This window comes from Salmo salar, chromosome ssa06 (assembly GCF_905237065.1).
Source record: "Salmo salar chromosome ssa06, Ssal_v3.1, whole genome shotgun sequence".
Classification (NCBI taxonomy): Eukaryota; Metazoa; Chordata; class Actinopteri; order Salmoniformes; family Salmonidae; genus Salmo; species Salmo salar.
The window spans coordinates 44,855,216-44,863,197 of record NC_059447.1 but is presented as its reverse complement, the minus strand read 5'-3'; positions in this window follow the sequence as shown (position 1 = coordinate 44,863,197).

Sequence of the window (7,982 nt, the reverse complement as noted above, 5' to 3'; positions counted from 1 at the left end):
ATTCGAACGTGCTGCTGTCATACGCTGCCAGCACGCCCACCAGCGAGTCACCATGGGCGGCGTAAGCGGTACGCTGCAATACCGCTATCTAGTGTGCATTCCCCATGAAAATGAATGGGAAGCAGTGTTTCACCGCGCGGCAACATGTGCTCTTGAACACAGCTATTCACAAACGTCATGATAAATGGTACATTATAAACTGGGTGGTTCGATTCCTGAATTCTGATTGGCTGACAGTCGTGGTATATCAGACCATATACCACGGGTATGACAAAACATGTATTTTTACTGCTGTAATTATGTTGGTAACCAGTTTATATTAGTAATAAGGCACCTCGGGGGTTTGAGATATATGGCCAATATACCACCGCTAATGGCTGTTAACGCGATGCAACACGGATATTAGTCATATAGCACACCTCCTCGGGCCTTATTGCTTAATTAAGACGCTGGGAATGAGGTCAGTTATTACCTAAGAAAGGGATTTGTAGTCAAGAGAACAAGTGAGCATACCTTGCAATCAAGATGCGTGTGGGCTTGATGTCATATCGCAATGGCCAAATCCTGAGGTAAGACTAATTTACTTGCGCAAATAAGGATTTCACAAACGGGGATATTAGTCTTCAATTGTTCTGAGCAAATAAAATAGGAACTAAGCATTAGGTAACACAACCTTATTTCCTTAGTATATGCCTACTCAGAGAGTAGCATACATAAAATGTCGAATTGCTACAACTAGAGTTGTGAAATTATGTACATGTATTTATTCTGAGTAATGTAGCCCTACATGAACGTCACTGAAAATGCCATAAGGTTGTTTCGGTCTTGGGCTCGCCATGACGTCAACACAGCTACACATGCGAACGTCCCCTGCATTGTGTTTGGATGTGCGACTGTTTTGTAGAGCGCGTATTTTCAATCATAGCCTGTTGTCCGCAGCGTGACCGTTCACTTCAGGCTATTGAATTTCATTTAAAAAAAACTAATTTGACATTTTTCTGAATTATAGGCTAGAAATAATTTCCCATCCAAAAATACAAATTAAAGAGTAAAATAATAAGAAGTATAGCCTATAGACCTGTTAATCAAGTCAAGTTACCAGCTAAGCCTATTTAAAGTGCATTTCATAAGTCTCAACATACTTTACAGATAAAATGTTGTTTAATACATGGGGTTAAAACACACACAGTTAAACATTAGGGAGTTCAGTAGGGCAGGAGTGACAGTGAGTCCAGACAGTGACAGCCAGGTGGAAAGGTGGAGGGAACACAGGGTAGGACAGAGTGGATGGAGAGTGAAGAATGGGTCCAATCAATATTAGGCAATTAATAGCTTTGTTTCATTTATTTGATTCATAATGTGCAGCTCAAAGTGCTTTACAATAAGCTCTAGGAAATAAAATATTGGCCTAATAAAATTAAAATAATAGCATTGTAATAGATGTAAAATAGCAGAATAGAACGTTTAGGCTTAGCCTATATTATAGTTTCTGTATTGAAAGCCTAATAGGCTAGTTGTCTTTTAAAAAAATCATAAGCACAGTTTTAATCAAATTTATTTATATAGCCCTTCGTACATCAGCTGATATCTCAAAGTGCTGTACAGAAACCCAGCCTAAAACCCCAAACAGCAAGCAATGCATGTGAAAGAAGCACGGTGGCTAGGAAAAACTCCCTAGGAGAAACTCCCTAGAAAGGCCAAAACCTAGGAAGAAACCTAGAGAGGAACCAGGCTATGAGGGGTGGCCAGTCCTCTTCTGGCTGTGCCGGGTGGATATTATAACAGAACATGGTCAAGATGTTAAAATGTTCATAAATGACCAGCATGGTCAAATAATAATAATCATAGTAGTTGTCGAGGGTGCAACAAGCACGTCCGTTTAATCACATGCATTATATATTTGCTCATGTTCTGATTTTGGAATGCATATCACAAGGTCATCAGGATGTAGCCTTTCTATCTCTTAAGGGCTTTATTCAATATGTAAAACTGAAGCGTTACAGATTCCGCGATAGAAATGTAAAGGTAGCCTAATTTCCGATTGAGACTACTACATATGTAGCGTTTACCGTGAATTCAGTCTCCGCTAAAGCAGGAACATTGCCTTTACATTTCAACCACGCTGTAAAGCTGCACTTCCGCAAATCAGATTGAATAGAGCCCAAATTATTAGTCACTCACTATTGCAGGTTTACAAAGACCCTCCAGTACAATGACCCTTCAGTGGAAATTCCCATGAAACATACTTGATTCATATAAATACTTCAAGTCTCCCTGAAATGGGAGATAAGAAAGAATCCTACATATTTAGCAAAATAGACTAACCATACTGACACGGAATGAACACTCTCAAAAGTAAGTTATATTTTATGAGATATTTATAAATACATTTGACTAGGACACTATTAATTAGTGTATTTGTTCTTCTCGATGCAACTTTTTTTTACTTGGAAACAATATTTTGTTAAAATTGTCTGAAGAAAGTCATAATAGCTTGGACATATTTTGAGTGGTTGTCACCAGGCATTTTTATTGTGCATCGCTACTGCTTAGCTCAACGCACTACATTTGGCACGCTCCCCTTTCTTGCATAATGTATCACAGTTCAACTTGTTCAGAATCTGAATCGTCATAGAGTCGTTCTGCAGCTGTTTTTTCCTTTCCCAAAGTTGTAGGTCTGCTCTGCTGTTTAGCTTTTCTGGTCCGGTCCGCACACATTCCAGAGAAGTCAATGGACGCAAGGAGTTTGGTCGAAAAAATATTAGGCAACATCCCTGTGGTTCACGGGTCCAGTGTCAAAATCACGGTAAGTCTATTGGACGGCGACGATGCCCTGTTCTTACGCGGTGTGTATGGTCTTTACTGTATGTAATTTATCGCATACTTTTATGGGTAAAATTACGCAGCTTTGCATGGTCTTTAATAATGTTCGATTTGAGTTGAAATCACGTTGACCGTTAGATCATGCAAACATTGTTGTTTTTGCATAAAACAAACCCTAGAACACGACAGGACATATTTGCATTGAAGAATGCAAAGCATGTATCTAACAAAGATCAATATCACATTTAGCTGCTGCTAAATTTAGTAAATGCAATCATACCTTGTAGCTGCAGGCAAATTTAGTAAAATATACAGGTAGGTTTAGTTAAATTGCAAAACAAATGCATCTCTTTGTGCGTTTAAACTTGCTGTGGTTTGGTTTTACAACCTGTCGTGATCACTAACACCACAGATTCCAAAAGTGCACTAACCCCAACTTCTCTCTGCTTGATCTGCAGTCAACCCATAGACATACATGTATGCATTACATTGGCTCCAGCTCTATAACCACTCCTCTTCTCCTAGGGCCTGACCCTTGACCCGTCCAGCCAGTCTAGGAACATACCGTACCAGTCCATGGTGACCTCCCTGGGCATCCCCGCTGCACCAGAACTAAAGGCTGTCTGCAGACCCCTAAACCAAATCGACTTCACCCTGGTGAGTGTGTCAGTGCCGGTCGCTGCCGTTTAAGATGGGGAGGATGATTAAAAAAAATGTATGAGCTTGGCCTTATTTCTATTACAGCGTATTGGGTGACTGTCATTCATATTCCATTCACCCAGCTCAATGTAACATCGATAGGTTTAGACTACTACATGATACAACATGTTTTCCCTATTCCCATCATGGTGTTGCTACAACCTATACAACGTAGTTGCACAGGTCGAGAGCCGCCTTGCTAGCTAAGCAAGTGAAAGTTTAAAAAAATACAACAACATATGGCTCTCTTGCTCTTTTGCTTCACCTTCATTTTTTAAGAAATTAATTTGTTAAAAACTGTCCAGCTATTGTCTTTCTCTGAGTCGACTACTCACCACATTTTATACACTGCAGTGGTAGCTAGCTGTAGGTTATGCTTTCAGTAATCAGTAATTCAATCTCTGATTCTTTGATTGGATGGACAACATGTCAGTTCATGCTGCAAGAGCTCTGATAGGTAGGAGGAAGTTGTCATAATTCATGTGTAAGTCTATGGAAAGGGGTGAGAACCGTGAACCTCCTAGGTTTTGTATTGAAGTCAATGTACCCAGAGGAGGATGGAAACTAGCTGTCCTCTAGCTACACCATGGTGCTCCCCTACAAAGTGCTGTTGAGGCTACTGTTGGGTTGTAATTTGAAATACTTGCTGCACCAGAAGTTAATGGTTATATGTAGGAGCAATGTATATGGTGGAGTCAATTAAGGGTGGATATGAGCTATGAGCTTGGAGAGTTACTAAGTGAGGGAAAAGGCAATCACATGGTTGCGGTAAGGGTGGATAGCTGTTAAGGGTGGATAGCTGTGGATTAGTGAGGAATGTGGGCCGAGGTCAGGTCAGATCACATGAAGGGAGAAGGAACAGTTTATTACACACGTCACTTAACTTCCCGCCTAGCAACCAATATGTCATGTTTAGAGAAAAGGAGGAGACTCTGCCTAAAGTGTGGTGGAAATACTTGTGCTGGTGGGAATATGTCTTTTGTCTTGTCAGCTGTCTGACCTATTGGGTGAATAAACTTAGTTTGAGCTTTTCCTAGTTGTCTGTTAGTTTTTACTTTGTTTACTTAGAACCTAACACCACTGTAGACCTTCATCGCTAAACAGTGCATTTTAGTCAATAATTTGGTGACGTGAATATATTTTGTATAGTTATCTAAAAAGGATACCTTTTAATGGTTCACTAATTTGTATTTTTATGAAACTCACTGAGGAGGATGGTCCTTCCCTTCCTCCTCTGAGGAGCCTCCACTGGTGTGTGTGTGAGAGAGAGAGAGAGAGAAGGGGAAACAATGCTACGGTTCTCCTGAATGTTGCAGATAGAATAATAAACTTGACATGAATAGTTCTGACACGGTTCCTTATTGCGTTGTGTCCTAGCATACTGGCCATGGTCCATTTTAGTTGTCTGACCAGCTGTGCGCTTCCGCCTACAGGAGGTGTGTCTGAGCAGTATATCTGCGGGGCTGCAGCTGTATCAGGATGTGCTGGGTGTGCTGAAGGAGCGTGTGACCACTGAAAAGTTGACAGGACTCCTGGCTGACATCAGAGACCTGCTGGCCCAGGTCAACAAGGTGAGACTGACACACACAAACTCCCTGAGTAATAAAAAGTAGACATCTGCACATGCATGCACACTGGCACACGATCAAAGAGGTCCTACACTCATATCGTCACACTTGAGATGTTCGTTTAGGTTAATAACCTTCTGTATGTGTGTGTTTTTTTGTGTTGTTCAGATGCAGAAGCCGGGCCAGATGAGCAGTGTGGCCCAGTATGAGGCCTCAGGACTGGCCTCACGCCTCCCAGGGGACTACGAGGTTCAGGTTGCCACTCACTTTATCCTGTTGCAGCTCCGTGACTTCACACAGAACCTAAAACGCAGCCTGCGCAACGTCGAACACCTGACTTCCAGGCCAGGACAGAGGGACTGAACCTTTTCAGGCCAGGCCAAAGGGGCTGGGCTGCACTCTACAGCAGCAGCAAAACCTGTGCAGACATGGATGGAGGAGCGGAGTGGGGTCGTCCGTGCCAGAAGCCTATTGGACTTCTAAGGAAGCTGCGTAGTGATGTCGCCTGGTTGAAACATATTTAATATTTGTTCGAGCCTGCTTCAGTCTTTCTGTCTAATCTGTCAATCAAGGTCAAACGGGACATTCGAAAACATGAAGCAAGCGGAGCACTTTATCTGAGAGAGAGGGACGCTACACAATTGGTTTTGGTTTCATCCCCTATCTCCCAAGATCTGGTTCTCATCCTATAACTGCAGGTTGCTGGTTCAAGCCTTGTTCTATCTGTTCCCCATCAATTGGTACAATAGCAACTGGTTAAGGTCTGAGTGCCTGCGTTTCTTCATCTCTTTCTCCCCATGAGGGTTTGTTCTTAGCTTGTCCTGCCACTCTACGGCACCTCTGATTGCTGTCTCAGAGTTTCCTTGAGAAAGCAACACTGATAGCTGCCAGATAGTGGCAAGTCCCCGCCTGCACTCCCACCAACTCTGATGTGAGATAAACCATGGCCACTGTTTGATTTGTCTGTTGAGTCTCTTAGATACTTATTTATACTTAAAAAAAAATATTTATATTTATGAAGTACTGGGATATTTGTTGTGTATTTTAATTTATTTTGTTTGTGTATGCATGTATTTATTTATTTATTTATTTAATGTATTTATACTGTATGTGTTTTTTATTGATTGATACAGTCATCCCTAGAATAATTTTCTGGTGGGTGTCAAAAGATTTGTATTGTATGTGGTTTGGCAGAGAGGTAAAACAAATGTTATATACCAGGAGCTCCGATCTCCTTCCCTTTGTTTTATTTATTTATTATAATTTTTTTACAGGACGGTAGGAAGTCGGGAGACATGTATAGAACAAACAGTGAGGAAGGATTTTAGACGAATGACCGAGTTGCGATTTGATCCCGTCGCCTCGAAGGCATGTTGTAACGGTTATGACTAGAGGTTATTGTTTGTTGGGGTGCCAGTCAGGTTGTGCCTACCAGAGAAAATATTGCTTTCTCCTTTTTGTTTGTGAGGGAATGAGCCCCGTCTGGTCCGTCAAGTCTACACCAATACAAAGGACACATGTAAAAGTCAGTATGGACATACACTTTTCATAAACCATTAAAACATTGGAAATAACTTCAAAACAACTGTTCTTTTGCATTGGTTGTATTACCAACATATATTATTATGTGTGTGTGATCATTTAACAAAGTCCAGTACCTCGGGCCTAAAAGAGTCCAGCCCGGTAAAGGAGTTCAGTGAACTCAAGTGACCTTAGTCACGCAATGTTTGTCTGTTCATAAAAGTGTAGCTTAAACCCAGTCTCAATCATACAATCAAAATATCTAACTCTTTTACTACACAACCATAAAGAGTATCAAATCTCAGTAGTCTTCAACTACAACTGACCACAAATCAACACGGTATAAATCCCATTCAAACAAATGAAATACCAAATGCAAAAAAAGTTGTAGTCAGGACAATCCAATCCGCTAACAGATCTCCAGCAGAGAAAGGCCATGACGAAACAGCCGAGACCAACAGATGAAATGAGTGGATCCGATCCTGGTTAAACTTGAGACAAGGCTACAAAGCACACTTTTAAAATACAACAAAACAAACAAAGTAAAGAAGCTTCGGAACTGAGGGTTGAACACGTCCTCGTTTGCACCACCATCACAACCCCTTTTTTCGCAACTGATGCTGGCTATTTAATTGGGAATTAAAGCGAAAGCGCCCTATTGGAAGGAGAAGCACAGACGGTTCAGACAATTCAGGGCCGTCACAATGTGTGGTCTGGGAATCGAGAGTGTTACCGCTTGACCAGACTCCAGAACAAGAGGGTTGTTAGTCAATATAGTCACCCCTAGAGTAATTTCCTGGTAGGTGTCCGTGTCAAGAGGTGTGTCATCCCCTGTTTAGGAAGTTAAATTTTGTTTTCCATTTTCTATTTCCACTTTTACAGCTGCTTATTTTCTAGTTGGTATGTATACTTAGTTCAAACATCTGCTGCTGATTTTATTTTGATTTTATTATTTTGTTTTTTATATCATTCTATAGATGATAATGTTAATTTATTTTAATTGAATAGCGTAATTTATATTTATTTTATTCATTCATGTTAAGAGAATTTTCCATTCAAGAATTTTCCCATTAAAATTACATTTAGACTGTAAAAGATGGCATTTAGCACATTTCTTATAGAAGGTATCAGTCTTGCATCAAATAGTGAATTCCACTGTATGCAGAATGTTGCATGCATGTCTGCACAGTGTTATATTTTCACAGCTCACTGTCAGTAAATATCATACAGTAAATATTGGACTACAAGAGAGTTGCAAGCCTGCAAAGGTAGAGTTATTTAAAGCTTTGAATGGGTCGATTGGGTTCTGGAGGTGTGTGGTTACAGCAATTGCGCAGGGTTGGTGCAGCCTGCGGTGTTGGGGCCCAATGT